This window comes from Cavia porcellus, unplaced genomic scaffold (genome assembly GCF_034190915.1).
Source record: "Cavia porcellus strain 051 isolate PalLab524CR breed Dunkin Hartley unplaced genomic scaffold, mCavPor4.1 scaffold_18, whole genome shotgun sequence".
Classification (NCBI taxonomy): Eukaryota; Metazoa; Chordata; class Mammalia; order Rodentia; family Caviidae; genus Cavia; species Cavia porcellus.
The window spans coordinates 45,060,414-45,084,513 of record NW_026947501.1 but is presented as its reverse complement, the minus strand read 5'-3'; the positions used below and the strand labels follow the sequence as shown (position 1 = coordinate 45,084,513).

Below are 24,100 nucleotides of genomic sequence, written 5' to 3'. Positions count from 1 at the left end.
TTTAGGTGGCATATTTCTCTCATCCAGCATAGAGAACAAATAGCCAGGCATGGATGTGCTCCTTGTTCCCAGTTAACCTCTGAGACTGTGTCTGACAGTGCAGCCATCAGGGCAGAAGGACAGGCATCTGGGTGCTTGATTCTGCATCAGATTGCTGCCTGCGGGCCCTGTGCCTAGATCTGCCCCTGCCTCTGTTCACATTGTCTGATGATACATTTTCTCATGCTTAACTCCAGGTTTTAAAAACTATTTATAGCTGCAAACGTTGTACTGTATTCACACATAGAAGTGATGCTCTGGACCCAGGTGTTGTATGCGCTGACCCTCTGTACAATCTCTGCTTTCTCAGGTGGTTCTAGGTTTTCTCTTGTTTTAGGAGTGGTGCGCCTGCCCTGTGGTGCTGTTGCCTGTCCAGACAGACACTGGCGCAGGGAGAGGAGGAGGTCCTGAGTGGGAGTGCCCTCTGCTCTGCAGTCCAGTCAGCCACCATCTGAGCTGTACTTTGCCCCCAGTGTGGTGTTTGCATCTGTTTCCTCATCTGTGAAATAAAAAGAATCCTACACAGTGGGTGTGAATTGGAAATGCTCTGAAAACTTGACCCTTTGAACTTTTCTTTTTCAATTTTTCCTTTTTTAGGTAAAGTATAAATAATACAACATTTACAATTTAAACCATATTTAAGTGCACAGTGCAGTGACATTAAGTTTATATTCATAGTGGTTTTCAGCCTTCACCACCATCTATTTCCAGAGCTTTTCATCTTCTCTGAAACTCTGTACTCCCCAATCTCTTTCTCTTCTGTGTGGTTTATTGCACTTAGCACAGGGTCCTAAAGGTTTGCCCACCTTGTAGCATGTGTCAGAATCTGTTCCCTTTTATGGTTGAACACTGTTTCACTGTGTTTATCTTACATTTGCTGATCCATTTGTCTTTCAGTGGATACCTGAGTCACTTTGTCTTTTAGCTGTTGTGAGTGTCATTAGTAATATTGGTACACAATTGTCTGACTCTCTGCTTTTAGTTATTTTGGGTAGATACCTATAGGTAGAACTGGTTGTGTATAAACCAGTTGTCATGTATATATTCAGACAGACAAGAAAATGCTCTTGCTTTTCTTGTTGATACTATAGTATTTAGCATGTCAAAGTGACCCCTTTATAGCAACACAATGAACATATCCTCAGATTCATAATCATCTTTCTTCATCAAAGTTGAACAATAGATGGTGTGAGTTAAAGTTTCACGGAGTTAAGCATCAAATGATTCATGAGGTTGTTGATGTCGAGGAATGTAACTTTTTGTGTGAGAATGAATTGATTTCTGTTAATAAATGATATCTATGGTCTATAAAAATGCATACTGAAGAAAATGTGAGTATGAAATACAAGATCTTACAATTCTTTTAACACTCTCAGGTGAACACAAATGATCTTGAGTCACATGATACCTAAAACTGACCCCTCTAGGAGTGTGAGATGACACTGTGAGGGTCCTTGCTCCTGTACCTCAGAGGCCCGCCAAAGGCCTTTGCTGTTTTGTGCTTCTGGTCCTTTTTTACAGATGTAATTTGGTCAGATCAGCCCAGTCTGCAGAGTGTTCTGGAAAGAACTGTCCCCTTACATGGGCTATGGAATGCATTTTGAACAAAAATGGAAGCAGGAAGTTCACACTTGCAGGAGCCCTCGGGTGACGGAGACAGCTCTGACCCCTCAGGGTTGACCAAGCAGGGTCTGGACACCACTGCCAGGAAAGGACTCTCCATGAGACAGTTTCTGTATCCCGGGACATCAGCTCTGATTCAGAGCAGTGGTGTGATGTCCTCTCTGGGACTCTGAGGAGAGACGGTCATAACCTGGGTCAGTGGTAGCGAACCTGTGGTATGTGTGCTGCAGCTGGCATACAGAGCCCTCTCACCGGGCTTGTGAATGTTCACTCCAGCCAAGCGTGGATGCATGATGAACATGCATATATCTCAAAGGTCACATTAATTGTACAGAGGCATGTCAAGTGCAGATTTTGCCTTTCAGTAAAAAGCTGTTTGTCATTGAAAGCTCTGTTGCTGTATTGGGTCCTGACCTAGATCCCCAATCTCCCAAAACAAGTATACAACAAAGGTTTAAATAAAACGAGGTAAGTGGTATGATTTTAGAGCTCTAGGAGGCTCAAAACCCTTTAGCTGACTTTGAGACTCTGAGAACTAATACAAAAACTTCTCTGGACCACCCATTTTTATTAGTTCCAAAACAAAGAGCAGGGAAACTGAGGAAAGTGCAGGCAGTGAGCAGGATCTTGGGAGTCACTTCAAGGACGTCTCCATGTAATCATGTCAGTTTAGAAGAACTGTCTTATCTTCATGATGACATGGTAGGAGTAATTCTTGCAGCTGCAGTCTCTCTCTACTTAATTGATATTTGAGCCAAGTGTCGCAGCTGTGGCCTTGTCTGTCCTTTTGAGGTATCTCTGGCCTCATAGGCCACTACAGGCCTCAGCCAGCACCAGTGATTCATAGAGGTACGATGAATCAGCTCCTGTCGCCAGGGAAGTGGTCTAGGTCTAGGACAGACTCACAGATAAATGTAGAAAGGCACATTAGTTAATTTTAAATCCTGCTCAGAGCTGCTTCATAGTGGTCTCCAACATTACTGTATTTTTCTAAGACAAAAGATGATAATGTATGAGTTGCTTTTTCTAAAGTAAAACTTCAATATTTAGGTTTAATTGTAGTGTTGACATTTGCAATAAGTAAGTAGGTTTTGGATTGCAGTTTAGGTGCTCATCTCTAAAAGGTTTGCCTAAAGGTTTGCTCTAAAGGTTGTTCTAGTTGTCAGAGTATTAACAGCAAACAAATGGAGCCCCGGTCCGGGTGTCCTCCTCAGTCTTTGCTGCCTCATTCCCTGCCCCAGGAAGAGGTGAGGAAGATGCCTCCTGGTGCATTTCCTGTGGGGACTTGTTCAGCTCTGTGTTCCCAGGGCCAGTAGAGGGTCAGGCCCTGGGTGATTTCCATAAATATTTGTTGGATGAATAAGGGAGAGAATGGATGATGAGGTCACTGTGTGCTCTTATGGTCTGTAAACTTGCTTCCTGAGCAGTCCTACCCTCTGTCACTCTCACTGCTAGCCTCAGTCTGTGCTTGGCATAGCAGCCCGGGTATCTCTTGGAACCCCTAAGTTGGATCCCATCACTTGTTCCAGCTACTGGAGGTCTCCCGCTCGTCCAGTGAAAAAGCCCGGACCCCGACCCTTCCTTCTCCCACAGCCACAGCTGACCCTGGCTTTCCCAGGCTCGCCCACAGGCTCCACAGTGCTCAGCTTCACACCAGGAGTTGACTCAAGAGGGCTGAGGTCTGGTGTCCTGTCTGTGTCGTTTCCTCAATGCCTTTCAGCAGTGCTTGCCTCTTCTCACTCAAACTGGTGGGCTCCACGCTAAGTGCTCTCTACACATAGGTGCTACAGTGCAGAGTAAAAAAGGTCACCACAGCTGTGCTGTTATAGGAGGCCTGATGCTGAAATGGGGCTGTCAGAAAGATGGCAGGAAGAAATGGACACCACTCCTGGAGAGATGCAGGTGAGGCAATGCGCCCAGCCAGGGAGCCTGGGTCCGTGACCTCCATGCCCAAGGCTGGAGACAGCAGCACCTAAGAGCCATGTGTTCTGCACCCACTTGATGCTGGACAGCATCTCTGAGGCGCCATGTGCAGATCCGCTCTGGCAGACCCAGGGCATTCCTGACGCTGGGACTGCTAGGCTGTTACGTCCACTCCACTCAGCCTGCTTCCCCCTGGGTCTCAGCAGATGCCAGTCACCAGGTTTTCTGTTGCTCAGGGTAGTTGGAGTGGGATGTGTGCGAGGTCACGATAGCTGTGTTGTGGTGTTAGAGTTGAGCAGTGTTACGGTTTCTGGTTGATTACAAAAGCAGAGGCTCACATTTGGTGAAAGCAAAGATCTCTGAAACAGTATGAGTGACACATTCAGTCATTTAATCTGTGAAAGATTTAGCTCTTCTGAGTTGGAGAAAGAAGTGACAAATACAAGGTGTGATGGAAATATATGGTGAAAGCTTTTAAAGTATAAAAAATTTATTACAGTAAAAGACACATTGCCATTAATCCCCTTTAGAGCCCTCCCACTTGCTTTAGACACACTTATCCCACCATTCTTGCCACTTTGTGAAGTACGGTAGCTCTAGGAGTCTTTCTTAAGTGAATTGACAAGGTGTGATCAAAATACATGAATGCTCCTGCTAACTGCCATCCAGTGGAAAGGCAGCCTTGTAAAAATATTGTGGTGTGTCCTCATCCACTGATTCTGGCATCATCCAGAGTTAAAATGACAGTGAAAGGTCAACACACATTTTGAATCAATTTAAGACATTGAGGCAGCCATGACTGCAACTAAAGACATTCACAAAAGAGGACTTCTACAGTACAACTGCTTCAAAAAGTGGTGAGGATGTGGAGATAAGCTGGTCACAAGGGCTTACACCTGTAATCTTAGTAGTTAGGAAGGTGAGGCAGGAGGATCACCATGAATTTGTGATCAACCTGGGCTACATAGTTAGTTCACAGCTAACCCAAAGTAGGACATAGGTAAGACTTCGGCTAAAACAAAACAGAATGAAGGGATCAGTGTGTTCAAAGCCAGAAGGGAGTATTTTGAGGAGGATTAATAACGGTGTCTTTTGCTTGCTGTAGTGAAATTTTTTTTTAATTTAAACATTCATAATTTTTTTTGGTCAAGTCATTAGCAGAGTAGGGTACCATTGCTTCATGAGTTTTCGAAAATAGTCTTTGAAACTACAGATTGTCAGTGTAAGTGATTTTCCTTGATCCTGTTGACTTTTGGACCTTCCGTGTGTTCTGGATATCATGTCCTCTTATTAGGGTGTTCTGCCACTTCAACAAAATACCACGCGCTGGATGGGTCATCAGCAACAGATGTTAGCTGCTCACAGTTCTCGGGGCTGTACGTCCCCTATGTAGGCGGTGACAGGCTTTGTGTCTAGAGACCTGTTCTCTGCTTCTGGGACATTGCCTTGAACATTGTCCTCAGGGTGAAGCAGTTGTAAGCCTAGGGTCAGCTAATCCCTCCTGCCTTTCACTGGCACTGACTCACTTATTCTCATAGGCCCCTCTCATAGGCCTCTTCATCATGGAGGATCGGGTCTGTAGGAGTTTGGGAGGCAGGCAGCATTCACATGTGCTGCTGGAGTTTTTTCTGTGTCTTACACACAGGGACACCATGTGTTCCAGGACTTCTCAGGCTCCATCCCTTCTTGGGTCTCAGGCAAGTCCTTAGCAGAGTGGGGTTGTAGACGTGCCTGCTTCCCTTCCTACAGGGACACGGATTCCTGGAGTCCCCCGAGTAGTACCAGCCTAAGCTGGCTCAGCAGCCTTCAGTTCCTTTGGTGCTGTGACAGAGGCATGGTGGACCAACCCCTGAGGCAAGGATCCCGTCTCATCCTCAGTCTCTTCTGAGCTGCCACTCAGTTGTCTGCACTGGGGAGGCAAGCAGCTTTCAGAGGTGAAACACCCACATGCTTACCCTTTCACATTGACCATGCTGGAGATTTTGTATTACTTTTTAAACTCCATATCCTAAAATGTACCTTTGAACCGTGTAGTTCTGTAGTGCTACAAAATACTTAAGTTTGTATGAAACCACTTTCCAGAAGATTTTTATCTTGCCGACTCAACCTTTACCCCCATTAAATAACTCCTCCTTTGTCCTAGGCCCTGGTGGCCACTGTTCATTCTCTTTTCTCTGTTAACTGAGCCACTGTAGCTAACTCATGTGGAAGAGCCCCATAGACTTTGTACTCTTCCAGCTGTGGGGTCAGCACAGTGACCTCCCTCAAACTTCACTCACCTGCAGCATGTGGCAGGCCGCCTTTCCTGTTCCAGGCTGGGTGATGTTCCATTGTTAGGTCTGCTGCACTTTGCTGTTTTTGTTGTGATATCCAAGAAGTCAGTACCCAATCCAATTTTTTAAAATTTTATCTTAAAAAGAGACTAAAACAAAACAGTAAAGCAAATCAGAACAGAACAATGCAGGTGATACAGGACTTCAAAACAAGACAACAGGAAATCAACAATGGCTGCCATAATGTCTCTCATTTTCTTCAGAATAACTGTCCACACCATCATGGACCAAAAAAATATTACACAGATTTTCTGTGTTTTCTCTGAAAGCTCTATGATAGGTGTATAGTCCATACTGAATGAGTTTTTGTGGACAGTTCATTCTTTGGAGAAAGGTGATGGCAATGTAGTTTTCCCAGCACCATTTGTTGAAGAGACTCTTGTTCTGTCATGGCACATTTTCAAGGCAGAGGAGAGAGTGATTAAAAAGGATTCAGTATTTAAGGGAAACCATGCTGGCGTAAATCTTAGCTTGTTTGCCACTATGTAAATGGAGGCAAGCTAAGTGAATCTTTGCTCACAGGATATGTTTCTTTGTTTCTATTTGTTTGGTTATAGAAGGCAAATCAAGACCTTCCAGTAATCCTGTTTGCCTGGCTTGAAAATACCCACTTCCAGAAACCCAGGTTCCCTGAAGTCTAGAAGTTGCTGGCAGGTTTGTGGGGAAAGAGAGCTTTGCAATGGAACACTACTTGAGGCCTGCCCTGTGCTCCCAGAACTGTGAACACTAGGATAGAATGCCAGCCAGGTCTGGGAGATGGTGTGTTCTGCACACAATGAGGACTTGATTCTCTAGGGGACAGCAGCATTAAACAGGGATAGTGACAGGTTGCAAGGCAAACAGGAGTTCGCAGACCAAGTGGCGACCAGAGGAGGAGGGACCAGGCAGTAGGGAGGATCTGAGGTCCTGGGGAGGGGCAGGAGAGACCCCCCTTCACCCTTCCTGAAAGTAGGAAGCAAGTTCTCCAGAAGACCTCATTTCAGAGCTGACTTGTATCTGTGCCAGCCATGGACATGGGCATAAGGATAAGGAGGAGTCTAGTTCCTGCATTCAAGAAAGTGAGGAAAGCAGTTCATAGAATGGCCCTTGCAGTGCAAAGGAGAAGGCCTTAAAGGATTCCCAGGAAGGTGTGCTGGTCCAGACAGGAGCATGCTGCCCAGAGCGCAGTAGGGTTTCTGAAACCTTGATTCTCCAGCTAAGCTGTACAAAGCTGTAAAGCTGGCGAGGGCAGAAGGGTGTGGTCTTTCCAGGTGAGGAAGGTAAGCATCAGCCTCAAGATGAAGGCCGTATGGTGTCAGTTTTGCTACTGGTTCGTAAAGTGAGTGATGAGAAGTGTTCAGAGGTGATTTGGGGAACTCAGTAAGGCAGAGGTAATGTTGGGGTTTATCTGCTGTCCCAGTGGGTTACCTCGTCATCAGCACAGTGGGGAGCCACTAGAGGCTTTCGGCAGGGCAGTGGCATCAGGTGGCTTGGAGAGATCATTTCCTGGCTTGAGTTTGGATTTGGATGAGTTTGGCAGGATGGAGATGGAGAGTTCACCTAGGGAGCCGTAGCAGCAGACCAAGGAAATGATAATGAAGGTTGGACCCTGGTGGGACTGACAATGAAGTGAGGTAAGATAGAGGGACAAGTCTGAGAGACATATAGAGTTTAAATTAGCAGCAGGGATGCTGTGAAGTCAGGGATGACTGGGAGATTTGTAGCTTGAGTGACTGCTTGAATAGGGTCACCATACTCAACGGGTATATTAAGAGAAAAGCTTGGATGTTGGCATGATGAAGAGCTGAGTGATCCATTTAGGCATCATGAATTTCCACTGCCTGTTAGGTTTATGTGGCGGTATCCCACAGGTATTTGTTGTGTTCCTGTGAAGTTCAGTAAGGTCCAGCGGGGGGTTCCTAGCATGGGGAAACCAGGAGAACTGTGGAAGTCATCAGAGAGAAAGTGTATGGCGCGCAGAAAGGACCCAGGTTAGTATTTGGGGGTGTCTACACCTAAAGGAAGGCAAGAGAGATGACAAGCAGTGATCTGGAAGCCAAGGGTTAGAATTCATGGGAGAGGCCAGGAATGTAGCTTAGCACCACAAGCACGAAATCCTGAGTTTGATACCCCATACAAAAATAAAAAATACAAGAATTCCTGGAGAGGGTTGTCTGAGAAATGTCACATGTATGAGAAGGACTGAAAGTTTGCTTTTGGACTTGGCTTTTAAGAAATGACAGTGACTTTAAGGAAAGCTCTTTCCAGATTGCAGAGTTTAGGAGTAAATGGAAGGTTAGTCTACTCATAAAAAATTGAACAGGGACAGGCGTGATAGGAGCTTAGGAGCAACTCAGACAGACTCATTTGAAAGCAGCAGGCACTGATGCCTGTTTACATGCCCCAGATGGGGAAGAGCCACAGAGAAGGAGAGGGCTGTCTGGCATGTGATACGATTGACCTCCAGTGGGCCATTTCTGAGACTGAAGGATCCAGGATAAGATCAAGATGTAAGGGAAGAAGGAGTATTTGAAGGAGTACTTTCCAGAGATACACTTTCTTCCTAAGGTAGTAAAGTAATACTTGCTTCAAAAAGCAGTAAATGGGTTTAGACAGCTTTAAAGAATGGGAATTGTGAGGGGGATTTAGCTCAGCGGCTCAGGTGCTTGCCTAGTAAGTACAAGGTCGTGAGTTCCATCTCCAGTACCAAAAAAAAAAAAAAAAAGAATGAGAGTTGTACAAGGATACTTTATCAAAGAGCAGAGAAGTTAGGATCAGTGTCATGTCCTACATGTCTATCTGTTCATCACTACCCAGCTGTGGGAGTGCTGTATGATGGTGGAGCCCAGTCTGCCACTGCTATAAATGAGAGAAGTGGAAGCCACCCAGAGACAGGGCCTTCCATTCAAAGAGTAGGGATGGCAGGAGCAAAGTAAAGGGTAAAAATGTGGAGGTCTCCATTAGTTGGTGGGCTGCCTGGGTATTTAACTCTCTCCAGCTTACAGAAGGTTGTGATGGAGATGATAAGCCCAGGTACCAGAATGAGCAGAGGATGGAGGAGGATGACAGGGAGACCTAGAAGTGATAGCTAGGACGGCGTACACAGTGGGCTTCGATGCCAAAAGAGGAATGAGCTTCACTTTTCTCTGTCTAGAACTTCCTGCCCCTCGTTCTCATTCTTTCAGCTCCAGTTTAAATGTTCTCTCAGATATTTCTCCTGGACACTTCCCAGAGTAGGTATGTCTCCCACTTTCTATCACAGCATCTGCTCCTCACCTTTGAAGTGCTCAGTGATTAGTAGTAAAGAGTTGGATAAAAGCGAGTGATGATATCACAGACATTTGGGCCCAGCCTGAGCAACTTAGTGTGACCCTGTCTCAAAATTAAAGGTGGGCAGGGTGTGTAGCTGAGTGGGTTGAAACACAGAAAGATGTCAGCTGTTTCTCTTTCTTAGTTTTTAATAGCAATAAATAACAAGCAATTTAGGCTAGGCATGATGATGCATACCTGTAATCCTGGCACTCAGTGGCTGAAGCAGGAGGAACCTGTGAGTTCAGATCAGCTTTGAGTACACAGCAAATATATATATATGTCACAAAAAAAAATTAGAATTCCATATCCTGGACAGAAGACTTCCGTTCTGTTTCCTTCGGGGTTCGTCTCTGTGGTATGGAACCATTCTGGTGTGCATACCTGTACGTGTGTTGTGTTGGGGGTACTTTTGCCCTTTCCCCTGACAGCTTGCTCCTCAATTCCACTCTCTGCTCCTATAAGAAAATGGACAGATCAAAGCCAGGGAGACCTTGCCTGGGGTTTTACAGTACTGAGTGTGCTGGGAGGAATCCAGAATCAGCTCTGGTGGCTAGGGTTCAGATTGCAGTGTGGAAGTAAAGCCTGTATCTCCCACTTCTTCCTATGTGGGAGACAGCCCACTCTGACCCCAGTCCAGTATTTTCGGGTCTTCTCTGCTTGCCCCTAGCACCTGTCTCTAGTGCTGGTGATGTGCAAGCAATGAAGTTTTCTTGTTTTAGGTATTAACTCAGGCCCCGGTTTCTTTCTTAGCTGCTCTTAACCATCCTAAAAATGCCTGATCTCCATCAAGAAGTGGGCCAAGGGACTTTGTATATTCTCAGTTCATCAGGACAAGGATACTTCATCAAAGAGCAGAGCTGCACTCATAGCTCCTGTGTTCTTCCTCAGCTGCCACCCAAGGTCCCTTCATTCTCCCAGGGGCAGTCTGGGGGTTTTTGGCACATTGCCTCCTCTGCAGTGTTGGTCCAGGATGTCTGGGACATGAGGCATTGCCTGCAAGCTGTTTCTGTCTCCAAGCTGACTGGGCCTTCCTACTGAAAGAGTGATAAAACCAAGGCACAGCACCAGCACCCAAGGGGTGAGGCATCCTGAGAGTGAAGAAGCTCTGTTAATTGAGATGTAGGTGCTGTCATAATCAGAGAGGGAAAGGCTCATTAGGTAGAGATTCGAATCCTCCTGAGTTCACTCCTTGCTGCTCACCACTATTCTAAACATTTTTCTGCATATTACAGATGCTCTCAGTAAGTCTGTGGCTGGATTCTTAGCTTCACACAGGATATGAGTTGCAGCATATAGGGGTGTTGCCTTATTGCTTCAGAACTGTGGTTCATTGTGTAACACTACGCAGTGTGATGTGACTGAATGCAGGAAAAAAAAGCCCTCAGCCTGCTTCCACTGGCTCAAATATAGCTCAAGGCAGCAGATACAAAGCTAGGATCAGGAAATTGTCTACAGTGTGGGAAATTGGCTCCTTTACAGATAACTCACAGTAATGTGAAGCCACTGCCTGATCCTGATAAATGAACTAAAATAAGAGCAGAAGTACTGGAAGGGAAGTCTTTATTTTGAGTTAAAGGAAGGGTGCATGGAGATACTGCAGGCATCTCGCTGGCTTTGTGGGGGTGGCCTGAGTGTGGAGAGTCAGCAGCAGGTGGGTGGAGCCGGAGAAAAGGAGGAACCTGACTCTAAATCAGCCACATTCTGGGTACTGTAGGTGGATCTATCATTCTCAATTACTTAAAAGCAAGAAAAGATATTTGAATTTCCACTGGCAGTAACGGAAAGGATCTTGGGTAAGTTGTACTTACCTTTAGCTCTGCTAATTAAAATCTCCCTGTTGTTCAGAGTAAGGATTGTAGCTCTTAATTTTAGGTGTATATATTTTATTATTGAATATATGCAAAAGCATGTATTTTCGATGTTTTGTTTGCAAAGTAAAGATAGGTTTGGAAGGGACGTGTACCTTATGTTTGCAAAGAAAAAATTAATTGTGATATGTTTGTTTTATAAAAGATCTTGAAAATGCTTTGTGCCATTGTATTGTTATAAATTTTTTAAACAAAAATTATGCCTATGGTCTTTGGGAAGAAAATGTACTGTTTAACACTGAGCTTTTGCCCTTGCCTTCGTAGCAAAAAAGCAGCTTACCTAGTTGAAGTTACTCCTTTTTAATTAACGTGTAAAACTGTTTTTTAAAAATCAGCAGGCCATTGATGCTTGAAAAAAATGTAAATGAAGCAGATTTAAACTTGGAGAGCATTTATTAAGATTTACCCCTAAAAGATCTTGTACTTTGCTGCATGACTTGACTTATAAAGTGAATTTCCTTAGAGATTTAAATATATTTTTACTGGGTCTTTCAGTTAATAAAATGGTGCACACACATACGTAGCTTTCAGACAAGGCATTATGTATGACTAATATAATAAAAATGAATAAAGTATTCCAGAGGAACATACAAACTTGATGTTTAAAAAAAAAGTATACCAGTAACCAAGCATTGTGACATAAACAGTGTCAAGTTTTAGGGGATAACCAGAAAAGCAAATGCCCTATAATTCCCAGGGATAACACCATTGGGTTAGTGACTTTTGAGCTGGGTTTTGAAGGGTTTAAGAAATAATACAAAAGAGGGTTCTGGTCAGAGTGGATAATAGCATGGACAGAGGTTTTCAGGTCAGTATTACTTTGCTGCTCATGGTTTTCCATTGGTTTCCATCTTATCCAGACCCAGTCTTTCTTCTGATCCTCCAGGGCTTGCTGAATCTGCCCTGTGCTGTGCTTAGTACTGAGTACTCTATGTTTCCTAGTGGATTATAAGAGCCATTCAAACAGGGCCTTGGTCCCCTTGCTCACCCTGCATCCCTAGTACCTAGAGCAGCAAGTGTTCAGTACATAAGGGGTGCATAATTCCAAAGATGTCGTAAGTAATGGTTGCAGTTGGTGAGGTGAGATGCCTGAGCATCCTAAGGTAGAGGTGTGAGCAGATGCTGTGGTGCAGTGGCCTAGGGAGAATCCAAAGTTCTTTAATAGTCTCTTGCTGCCAGCAGCTCACTCCAAGAGTTCCCAGAGGAAAGATAAAGCCTTTTGGGAACTCAAAAACACTTCAAGCTTTATTTTTTTCAAGCTTTCTATGAGTCTGAATTAGGTCTTGCCTGAGGGTTGTTCGTACTATTTTATTGATCGGTCATTCACAGAAGAAGGATGCATGTAGGGACAGTGCTGTTTCTGGCTCACAGCTTGTCAGAATAGACACGGAAGGAAAAGGTTGGTGTCCCAGCAGTGGTTGATTGGATTAAGTGAGCTGGAATATAGGAAGTGTGTGCACTGAACATTATCTTTGGGGGAAATGGACACTTTACACTCTTAGAGATCATTTTAAATAGGTATATAGAACATGAAAGATTGAAACATGATTTTACCAGGTATTTTGAAGAGGGGAAAAGACAGATATTTTTGTGTGTGTGTATATAGATATATGGGTTGAAAAATATACTGAGTGAATTTTTATTCGCCACCTGTACAGCATTTAGACATACAATTCTTGGCTTTCATGATTCATGGTCCTTCTTTACTAATTAACAGTTTCAGAGTTGGAAGGAAAGTATATACTTTTCTATTTATGTTTGAAACACTGTGTTCTATAGTTTCCAAGATATTGGAAGACTCTAGATTTTAGAGCTGTAGTCTTGGGTTCAGATCTTACATCTGTTGCTTCTATGCTTTTGAGCAATTTTTTCCCCCTTGAAACAGGGTCTCACCATATAGCTTAGCCATGTAGCTGAGCCTTGAATTCAGTATGTCTCCAGGGTGTTCTCAAACTAATAGCTAACCACTTGCCTCAGCCATCCAAGTGCTGGGATTACAGGTAGGTGCCACCTCACCCAGCAATTTTGAGCAATTAAATGTCCGAACCACTGACTTCTCATCTGTAAATGGCAGTATTATCAAGTATGTGAGTAGTAAGGATTGAGATAATGTGTACAAAGGAATCCAACTTTGATGTTGGTGGAATATAGAAGGTCAATAGGTAGTAAATGTATATATAAAACATACAATAAGCCAGTGTAGTAACTTTTAAGTGTACAGTTCAGTGGTATTAACCACTTTCATGGTGTTATACAACCTTCACCACTCTTTCCAAGCTTTCCATCACCACCAGCAGATACCTTGTAACCATTAGGCCTTGGCTTCCCTCAGCCCATGGTAACCTCTCCACTTTGTATACTCTAACTAGTTCCAGGAGATGGGATCATAGTGTTACTGTCTTCTGTGCCTCACCTCCTTTCTTGTAGCAGATTGCTTGGGAGTCCAGTACACACTGTATCTGCACCAGCACTTCCTTCTTCTCATGGCCAAATGTGGTTTCACTCTTATGTGTTTACCATATTGTGTCTGTCTTTCATACTTTGAAAGACACCAGCTTGTGTCCACTTTGGGACTGTGGCAGATATTCTGGCCATGGATGTGGTGTTCAGATGTCCAGTCCCTGCTTCCAACTCCTTGGGCTTATACCCAGAGCTGGAACTCGGGGCTCACAACATCGATGTTTTAACTTTCTGACTGGTCACCAGATTGTTTCCATCTTGCCTTGTCTTCTGCACTGGCTCACGCCCACCTCCTTCAAGATCCAGAACCACTAGACCTCAAAGTTGGGAACACCAGCTTCTGTCTAATACCCTGGTTTTTCTCCACTTTCAAACAAGATAGTGTCTTCCAGGCTTCAACTGCCTAATGCTCCTGCTAAGAAAGCCTTCTTTTCTTTCCTCTTTTCTTAAGTCTGTTCCCCTTTCCCTTCACCCCCTGTTTCTGTTTACATTTTCTATTTCTCCTAGGAACACCTAGGAAGATTAGGCAGATTTGTCCTCCTTCCCACTGCCCTGCCCTGCTGGGCCTCTTTGTCCAGAACTCATAAAGTCTCAGTCTCATTGTTCCTCAGAGAACTTGGAGCCAGAGTTCCAGAGCAGCACTTACACTCCAAAATGACAAGGGTTTGGGGAAGGTTTGGTGGTATTCCAGGGGAGAGACTGGGCCTCAGACCTGTGGACTGGCCTGTTGCTGCATAGTGGGAAGAAAGTGGGTCCCTCCACCATGTAAGAGGTTTCCTGGTCAAACCTGCTTTTTATCCCTGCAGTCTCAGTGAGCCAGGGATTAAAAGTCAGCATTCTAGCATTCAGGGCCAGGGCCAGGGATTTCGCCCCGTGGTGTAAGTGCCTGCCTGGTATGCACGAAGTCCTGAGTTCAATCCCCAGTACCAAAACAAAAGCATTGGGTATTTTGTCTGTTTTTAAGATCACTATAAGGATCTTGTCATCACACTACATTCTTCACAGATTCCTAGTAGGACACTAGGATGTATCCCAGCATTTCAGGAGCTTATCCACATAAAATAGCTGAAATTGTAACAAAGCCACAAAGTTCAGGTATTAGCAATAAGCTCTTGGTGGCAGTCCGAAGGCAAACATGAGCAGCAGCCACATGTTGAAATTAATTTTAATAACCTGTTAAGTCATAGGCCAACAAAGGGCAGGAGAAAGACTTGTGGCAGAGAGCTGGCATGGAGAAGTAGCTCGCCATGGGAGGGGAGTGGTGCCTGCAAGTTAGTTGCCCCGCCTTCTGGGAAAGCGACCAAGAGTGGAGGAGAAGGACCGAAGAAGATGGGATCCAGATGTCACACACATGACTCACCCGCAAGATCACCCTGTTGTCTGCCTATCGGCCTCCACAGAAAGGGAACTGGCCTCACTGAGAATGCACTCCACATTGCTGAAGGCTGGAATGCTGGCCTGTTTTTTTAAAAGTCTCTCCAGCTCAAGAGGCAGATTTATTTCACCTATGTAGAAGGAGAATCTGAGCTGTTGGCACAGAAACTTGCCTGGCTGAATAAGACCTGGAGCCAGGATTCTGGTGGCATGCTTAGAAACAAGGATTCCTCTTCCCTGAGTTGGAGTGGGGTCCACCAAGATCCCAGTGCTGTCTCCTTAAAAGCACTTTGTGGTCAATATTTCTTTTACCACCAACTCAGGCGTATTTCATGACCTGCAGCAGTGCTATTCAGTAGAGATGTGCTCTGTGCCTCATGTGCAGTGTAAGATTTTTCCAGTAGCTACATTCACAGTGCTGATAGTTAAAATTCATTCAATAATTCCTTTACTTAATCTCATGCCTATGTTGAACTATTATGTCCAAGTCATTGTATACATACCATGTAATTGATATATTAAAGTTACCAAGATAATCCAGTGTATAGTTTACACTTAAAGCAGATCTTTTTTGGATGAGTTATATCATGTGGCTCTAGGTTTCCTACCATGTTGGGAAGCATAGGTCTAAGAAAAAAGTTGACTCATCCTAAAAGCAAATCAAAGGTAGTGCTTTGAAGTCATTGGGAAGAATTGTGGCAGGCCACCATGGAGTGCTTCATGGGAGAATGGTGCCAAGGGGCATGAAGAAAAGGTAGGGCTGTACTGGGAGGGCAGAAGGTAGCAGGCAGCAGCGTGTGAGGGCATCCGTCACTGCCTGTGCCCGCAGGGCTACTTACAAAGAGCAGTGAGGTCTTGGCATGTGGATGGGTCACAACCCTACCACCACCAGCAAGCTCTTGTGGCCAGGCGGTGCTGAGCCATATTTGAGCTGGCATGGCCTCTTAGCAAGTCTACTAACAAAGGAAGATGGAAGCTACAACCTTTAATGTGTATGTGTATGGATTTGTTGCCAAAGACTCTTCTCTCCTAATGCCTTTTTCAGATGGAAGCTATAATGCCCGAGGACATAGCCATGAGTAAAACTACCTTATATGGGAATTTCCAGTATTTAGCTCTACCCGCAGGATATAAACAATAGTGTCAGGCTTCCAGGAAAACAGAGATCATCCTGTATTTATAAGATCCTTAGTCATTTCATCCCTGCTTTTTTACTTTAAAAAAATGTTCTTGGAATTTCCCTTTCATCTTTCTTCCTGTGATTCTGCCTCCTTTGTTGTCTCTGTCCTACTTCATATCTCTCCCAGTCTTTTCCTGTTATACTTGCTGCTTTTGTTTTATTTTTTGTTTGTTGTTTTGTTAATATGCAGTAAGCTGTGAGCTGGGAATCAGTAGACCTGGGTCCTGTGTGGGACTCTAATTCTGTTTATCCACGTGAAAAAGGAAAAGATCACCCCAAAGTTAAAGAGTTCTTCAGTGCCCTCATTTTACAGTATACATCCTCAATTTTTAAGAACTGTGGTTAAGAAACACTAACAGGGCTGGAGGCCAACTTTGGTAATACAGCACTTTCCTAGCTTGTGTCAGGCCCTGGGCTTGAGTCTCAGTACTGCACAAAAAACAATCAAGCAAAAACCTCACATAACATAAAACCTACCCTCTGAGCCACCTTTAAGTATACAGTACAAGAGTGGAGCAGCAGCGCGGAATCCTGCCCCAGACTGGGAGAACTCTCTCCCTGGCCTGGGGACCAAGCCACGCTTCTCTGCCGGGACCAGTGAGTGGGGCCGCCGCAGGAAACCCCATCCCAGGCTGGCAGAACTCTCTCCCACACTTGGAGCAACACTTGAAGCTCGAAAATGTAGGAAAATGACAAAACGAAAGACCAAAATGCAATCTCAAACATCCAGCCCATCCCAAGAAAGCCTAGGAGCCATGTACATAGAACAAAACACATGCCACGTAACTGAAATACCTGAAATAGTAGTAACGGAAATAAAGAAGCAACTCTGGGGAGCCTTAAAGGAATTCAAACTAGAAATAATCTCTTAAGTAAAAGAAGAAATGATAAAAGAAATGAAGGAGATGCTGAGCATAGCTAAAGAAGACACGGTTAAAAAATTGGAGGAACTAAACAAAAAGATAGAATCCCTGGATGAACAATATAAGAAACAAACAATACATAAAGCAGATGCAAAGAGATACACAGGAAATCAAAAACTTCATTGAAAGTTGTAAAAACCGCCTCAGTGAAAGTGAAGATAGAATCTCAGACCTCGAAGACAAGATTGCAGCCAGTGAACAGGAAAGGAAAGATCTTTTAAAAATAACAAGAAATCAGGAAATAACAATTCCACACCTGCAAGATGATGCAAAGAGGAACAACCTAAGGTTGATAGGGATAAATGAAAAAGAAGGGGACAACGTAAAGGATGTCAAGAGGATATTTAGAGAAGTAATAGCTGAAAATTTCCCAAACATGAGATTGGAAACTGATATCAAGATCAGTGAAGCATATAGAACTCCAAATAGCCATAACCAAAATAAATCTACACCCAGACAAATAATAATGAGCATCCCAGAAATCGAACAAAAGAATAGAATATTAAAAGCTGTCAGAAAAGACAGATCACCTATAAAGGAAAACCTATCAGAATCACAGCAGACTTCTCAGCGCAAACAATAAAGTCAAGAAGAGCAAAGAGTGAAGTATTTCAGATCCTAAAGGAAAATGAATTTTCAACCTAGGCTGATGTACCCTGCAAAACTGTCCTTCAAAATCAATGGAGAAAAAAGATATTTCCATGACAAAGATCAGCTGAAAAACTTCATGATCACCAAGCCAACCCTGCAAAGAATACTAAAAGACAGCCTAGATACATTTAGGAAAAAACCACTAAACAATGCAGACAATTAAATAGAGCAGAAAGATAAACATGCAACGGCAGAAAAATAACATGTCAACAATAAACCAATATATAACAGTTCTAACCATTAATGTAAATGGTCCATACACCAATTAAAAGAAACAGACTGGCAGAATGGATCAAGAAACAAAATCCAACCATATGCTATCTACAAGTAACCCAAAGGGATACTCACAGACTGAAAGTCAAAGGATGGAAAACAATACTTCACGCAACAGGAACCCAAAAAAAAGTGGGAGTAGCTATTCTGTTTGCAGACAAAGTGAACTTCAAGCCAATAATGATCAGAAGGGATAAAGCAGGTCACTACATGCTGGTTAGGGGAAAACTCCAAGAGGAAGAGATAACTATCTTAAATATATATGCTCCAAACTCCAGAGCACCCAGTTATATAAAACAAGAACTAACAGAAATGAAATACCAAATTAGCAGTAACACAATTCTAACAGGAGATCTTAACACACCATTGACACCAAGGGACAGATCAACCAGACAGAAAATCAGCAAAGAAATAACAGAACTGAATCGCACCTGTGAACAAGAGGAATTAATAGACATATACAGAGTATTCCACCCCAAAACAACAGAATACACATTCTTCTCAGCAGTACATGGGGCATTCTCTAAAATAGACCATATATTAACTCACAGAACATATTTAAATAAATGCAAAAGAGTTGAAATTATCCCTTGCATGCTATTGGACCATAGCACTATGAAATTAGAAATTAATGATAAAAGATACTGCAAAATTCCCACAAACACATGGAAACTGAATAACACACTCTTGAGTAATCAGTGGGTCACAGAGGAAATTAAAGAAGAAATTAAATAATACCTACAAGAAAATGAAAATACAGATACAGCTTACCAGAATCTGTGGGATGCAATGAAAGCTGTCCTCAGAGGAAAATTTATTGCACTGAGTTGCCACATCAGGAAAACAGAATGAATACAAATAAATAACCTGATGCTACACCTCAAACAGCTAGAAAAAGAAGAGCAAGTCAAGCCCAAAGCCAAAAGAAGAGAGGAAATTATAAAAATCAGAGCAGAAATCAACACAATAGAGACTAAGAAAACACTCCAAAGAATCAACGAATCAAAAAGTTGGTTCTTTGAAAGAATAAATAAAATCGATAAGCACCTAGCCAACCTTATTTTAAAAGGGGAAGAAAAAGCTCAAATTCATGCAATAAGAAATGAAAAAGGTGAAATCACTACAGACCCAATAGAAATACAGAAGATCATCAACACCTATATCGAAAACCTCTACGTTCAAAGGTTTAATAACACAGAAGAAATAGACAGGTTCTTAGGAACATATGAAGTAACAAAGCTAGATCAAGAGGATGTAAAACTGCTGAATAACCCAATCTCTATCAATGAAATTGAAAATGTAATTAAGTCCTTACCTACAAAGAAAAGCCCAGGCCCAGATGGATTCACTGCAGAATTCTACAAGAAATACAAAGAAGACCTAATGCCGACACTCCTCAACCTATTCAATGAAATTGAAAGGGAAGCAATCCTTCCTAAGTCATTCCTGGAAGCAAATATTACTCTAGTACCAAAACCTGAAAAAGACCCAACTAAAAAAGAGAACTATAGACCGATCTCCCTAATAAACACAGATGCAAAAATCCTCAATAAAATATTGGCAAATAGGATGCAGCAAATCATCAAGAAGGTTATACATCATGACCAAGTGAGATTCATCCCAGGCATGCAGCGATGGTTCAACATACATAAATCAATAAATGTAATCCACCATATCAATAAAGCCAAAAGTAAGAATCACATGATCATTTCTATAGATGCAGAAAAAGCCTTCGATAAGGTCCAACATTCATTCATAATAAGAACTTTACAAAAAATTGGAATAGATGGTCTTTACCTCAATATAATAAAGGCCATCTGTGACAAACCAACAGCCAGCGTCATACTAAATGGCCAAAAATTGAAAGCCTTTACTTTAAAATCAGACACAAGACAAGGATGTCCTTTATCACCACTCCTATTTAATATAGTACTGGAAGTACTACCCAGAGCAATTAGACAAGAAAGAAATAAAAGGGGTAAAGATAGGAAAAGAAGAAGTTAAATTATCATTGTTTGCAAATGACATGATACTCTACATAGAAGACCCTCTAAACTCCATTGAAAGACTCTTAGATATAATAAATAAATTCAGTAATGTAGCTGGATACAAAATCAATACTCAGAAATCAATAGCATTCCTATACACGAACAACAAAATCACAGAGAAATAAGAGAAGCCACACTCTTCACACTAGCAAGCAAAAAAATGAAATATTTAGGAATTACTCTTACAAAAGAAGTAATTTTCCTATACAGGGAAAATTATAATACACTGAAAAAAGAAATTGGAGAAGATCTCAGAAAATGGAAAGACATCCCATGCTCATGGATAGGAAGAACAAACATTGTGAAAATGGTCATTCTCCCAAAACTCAGTGCAATGCCAATCAAAATACCATCAACATACCTTATAGATCTAGAGAAATCACTCCTAAAATTTATCTGGAACCAGAACAGACCTAGAATAGCAAAGGCAGTTCTAAGCAGCAAAGGTAAAACAGGAGGCATCACAATCCCTGACTTGAAGTTATACTCCAAAGCAACAGTAGTAAAATCAACATGGTACTGGAATCAAAACAGAGCCAAAGATCAATGGAATAGATTAGAAGATACAACCACAACTACTGACACACTCAACCACCTTATCTTTTTTTTTCTTTTTAATTTTATTTAAGGAGAAAAAAAAAGCAGAGAAAGGGTACAAGTTATACAGATTTACAGAAAAAAAAAACAGTAGGAAATCACTAGTTAATGGATTACATATTGTCATCTTAGAAATAATTGTTCAAGTCACAAAATTAAAGCTTGTAAAGTGGACATTCCAGCAATGATATTGCAAACAGTTCTGTTCAATGATCCAATAAAACTCTGTGATATCATTTTCTATCTTATACTTTTAAATATACATGCAGTTATATAGTTTAGAGCACTTTCTTTTCCTCTCTTTTGTACAATGACTATTACACATTTTGGGTTTTATTGCTCCCACGGTTGTTATTACTTTTTTGGAAGAGAGTAAAACCAAATGTGACATAACAGAACAGAGTCAGTCAAATCAAAAGGGTGGACATAATAGATAATGTAAGAACATAATACAAGGTGATCAACAATGGTTACCATAATGCCTCCCACTATCTCTAATAGAATTGCCTATATCATTAGTTATAATAAAATTGAACAAAACAGTAAAGAACAAAACCGACAAAACCAAAACATTGGAGACATTGTAGGTATTCAAAAGTAGGTAAAAGTCAACGAGAATGGGCGTTATAATGAATCTCATTATCTTCACAGCTGTTGCCTAAACTTTTGAACCTGATACTATCCAGCAAAACAGAATAGGGGAACCTCAGTCAAAAACAAGATGGTGAGAGTAATACAGGGCTTTAAATCGAGATAATGGAAAGTCAAAGTGGGTTACTATAATATATCCTGCTATTTTTATTTATTTTTCCCTTAATTAAAAGGATAAAAATAAAAAAGTAAATAATGGAGTGGAGATTGAGATAAAAGAGGGCATAACAGCAAAACAGCGCAGATCAAAACATAACCATTTAAGCAGAATAGTGTTTCACCACCAGATAATTCCGACCCAAAAGTAGTTACCATATTGACTCTTTCCTTGAAGTCCTTGAGTACAACTTCGTATACTGTAGCATTAAGTATATCAAAACAATGTAAAACCATTTAAGAGAATGACAGCATTACAGAGTGTTTAGAATCGACTAACAGAAAATGAACAATGGTTTCTGTATAATCTCCTTGTCTTTAAAAGGTTTTTGCTTATACTATCGTACATAATAAAATCCAATAAGATACAACCTATTTAGACCAATGGAGACAGAAGAACAAAAGCTTGATGAGACTTCAAAACAAGATGATACTAAATCAGTATTAACTATTAAGATGTCATTTTCTCCAAAATAGCTGTTCCTATCATCCAATCTTCTCTGCCTCATTTCTGTTGAGCTCTTTTTCTGTCAGTAGCTGTCAGTTTGTCTTCTTCATTTTGTTCTCTGCTCCATTCGTTGTGGCCTCCCCGCCACTATTTCTGGATTCTTTGTATTTTTCTTTTTTTAGAATAACCTGCAATATTCTCTGTAGAGTTGAATTGGGTTGCAAATTCCCCCAGTTCCTCTTTATCCTGGAAGCACCTTGTTTTTTCATCAATTTCCAGGGACAGTTGTGTAGGATATCTCAATCTTGGCTGGAGATTATTATCTTTCAAAGCTTGAATTATTCCCCCCCCCCACGCTCTTCGTGATTTGATGGTTTGTGCAGAGAAATCTGCTGTAATTCTGATGGGTGTTCCCTTGTAAGTGGTCTGTTTCTTGTCTCTGACAGCTTTTAATATTCTGTTCTTGTATTGAATTTCTGGAATTTTTATTATTATATGCTTGGGTATTGCTCTGTTTGGGTTGTAGGTAGCTGGGGTCCTGTATGCCTCATACATCTGAGTATCTTTACCTTTTGCTAAATTAGGAAAATTCTCCTGGATTATTTCTGTGAGTAGCTTTTGTAGTTCATTTGTTTGTGTCCCTACTTCTTCTTTTATGTTCTTAATTCTTAGGTTATGGATCCTCTTATCATCTTCTTGTCTTTGTATTATTGCTGTTTGTTTCTTTGTTATTTTTGAGAAGTTTTTCATTTCATTCTCCCATATTACAAATCTGCCCTCCAGTTCAGATAGTCTGTCCTTAGTTTCTTTCAGGCTGTTATGCCAGTTTTCAATAGACTTTTTAGTTTCTTGGTAGTTCCTTTGAACCTGCTTCACGTATTCTATGCTTTCTCTGTTTTCTCCATCAAACAATTCTCCCCTCTTTTTCTGTTCTTCCATTCCACCATCTGTTTTTTCTTGGGTTGTACTTAGCATTTCTCTAACTATTCTGCATACGTCTAGCTTCAGGTCATTGATAACTTCATTCCTGAACTGATCTATGAGGCTCTCTATATGGCGCTTTATGTCTATTGGTGCGGTGTCCGCTATTACCTGTTTCTCAGAATTGGGGGCCGAGGAGCCTTTCTTGTTGCTGCCTCTTCCCATATTCTCTGTTCCTTATATATGCAAGCTTATATAGGAGGCCCAGCTTCTCTCCCTGTCAGCCACAGCCTGATCGAATTGCGCTGGTTAGGTGTTCCCGCCCACCGCAGCACACCAGGAAATTCCAGACCAGGCAGCCTACGTGGGGCCTGCCCCTCCAGGCCACCGTCAGGCTCTGGGATCTGGGTTGGGCTAGCCTACTGGGTCCGCCAGCAGTGTCACGTAGGCTAGGCACTTTTCACCAATCCCGCCTGAGAGGGGGATGTGTGGCTGAAGTCGCCACTGTGCCCTTGTCCCGCAGGACTGCCCCGGCCCAGAATGTCCTCCGCTGGAGTCAAACTGTGGTAGAGTGTCAGTTTCTCTCACTTACCTCACCACAAGTCAGTGCATGCCTCCCTGCCCGTCCTGTTTTCAACTCCGTTTGCAGATTCCCATTCTCAGAGCTTCTGCGTGTCTCTCTCCTTGCGGAGCCGATGTAGAGGCAGCCGGCGCGCAGTGGGAAACCCAAATCGCGGCTTCCAATGGCGCAGGCTCCAGCCTCCACATTGAGGCTTTTCTGTTCCTGTTCTAGCACCAGGACTGCATTCCAAGTTGGTTTCTCTCAGCCCGGTTCCTTCCTGAGTCAGCAGAGCATATCTCCACCGGCTTATGTCTCCTTACTCCGCACCCTTCCTGACTTCTGAGCCGAGTCTTTCAGAGAGCCTCCGTAGTTGCTGTTATCTGTCCGCCATGTTCTCCCGGAAAAACTCAACTACCTTATCTTTAATAAAGGAGCCAAGCAGGTTCACTGGAAGAACGTCTCTTTCATAAATGGTGCTGGAAAAACTGGCTCTCCATTTGCCGAAAACTAAAGCTAGACCCATGCCTATCACCCTGTACTAAATTAAAATCTAAATGGATCAAAGATATGAATATTAAAACAGAAACACTAAATCTATTGGAAGACAAATTAGGTAGAAACCTTGAAGACATAGGGATAGGTAGAGAATTCATGAATAGGACTCAAACCGCACGGGAAATACTTCCCAGAATCAATAACTGGGACCACCTCTTATTTAAAAGTTTCTCCATGTCAAAAAAAATCTCCAGCATAATGAAAAGAAAACCCACAAACTGGAA

The 24,100-nt window shown here is 42.4% G+C and overlaps 1 protein-coding gene across 3 annotated transcripts in view; it reads left to right on the top strand.

Moving 5' to 3' along the window:
* Positions 1 to 24,100, top strand: part of Lims1 (LIM zinc finger domain containing 1) — a 102,640-nt gene that overhangs the window by 20,662 nt on the left and 57,878 nt on the right. For 2 of the 3 annotated variants that reach the window (XM_013154401.3, XM_063229721.1), the window contains exon 1: positions 10,619 to 11,002. The exons of the other annotated variant lie outside the window; for it this stretch is intronic. The gene's annotated coding sequence lies outside the window, so the exon portion shown is untranslated. Of the gene's footprint in view, positions 1 to 10,618; positions 11,003 to 24,100 lie in introns of those variants that run through there. 3 annotated transcript variants of the gene reach the window in all.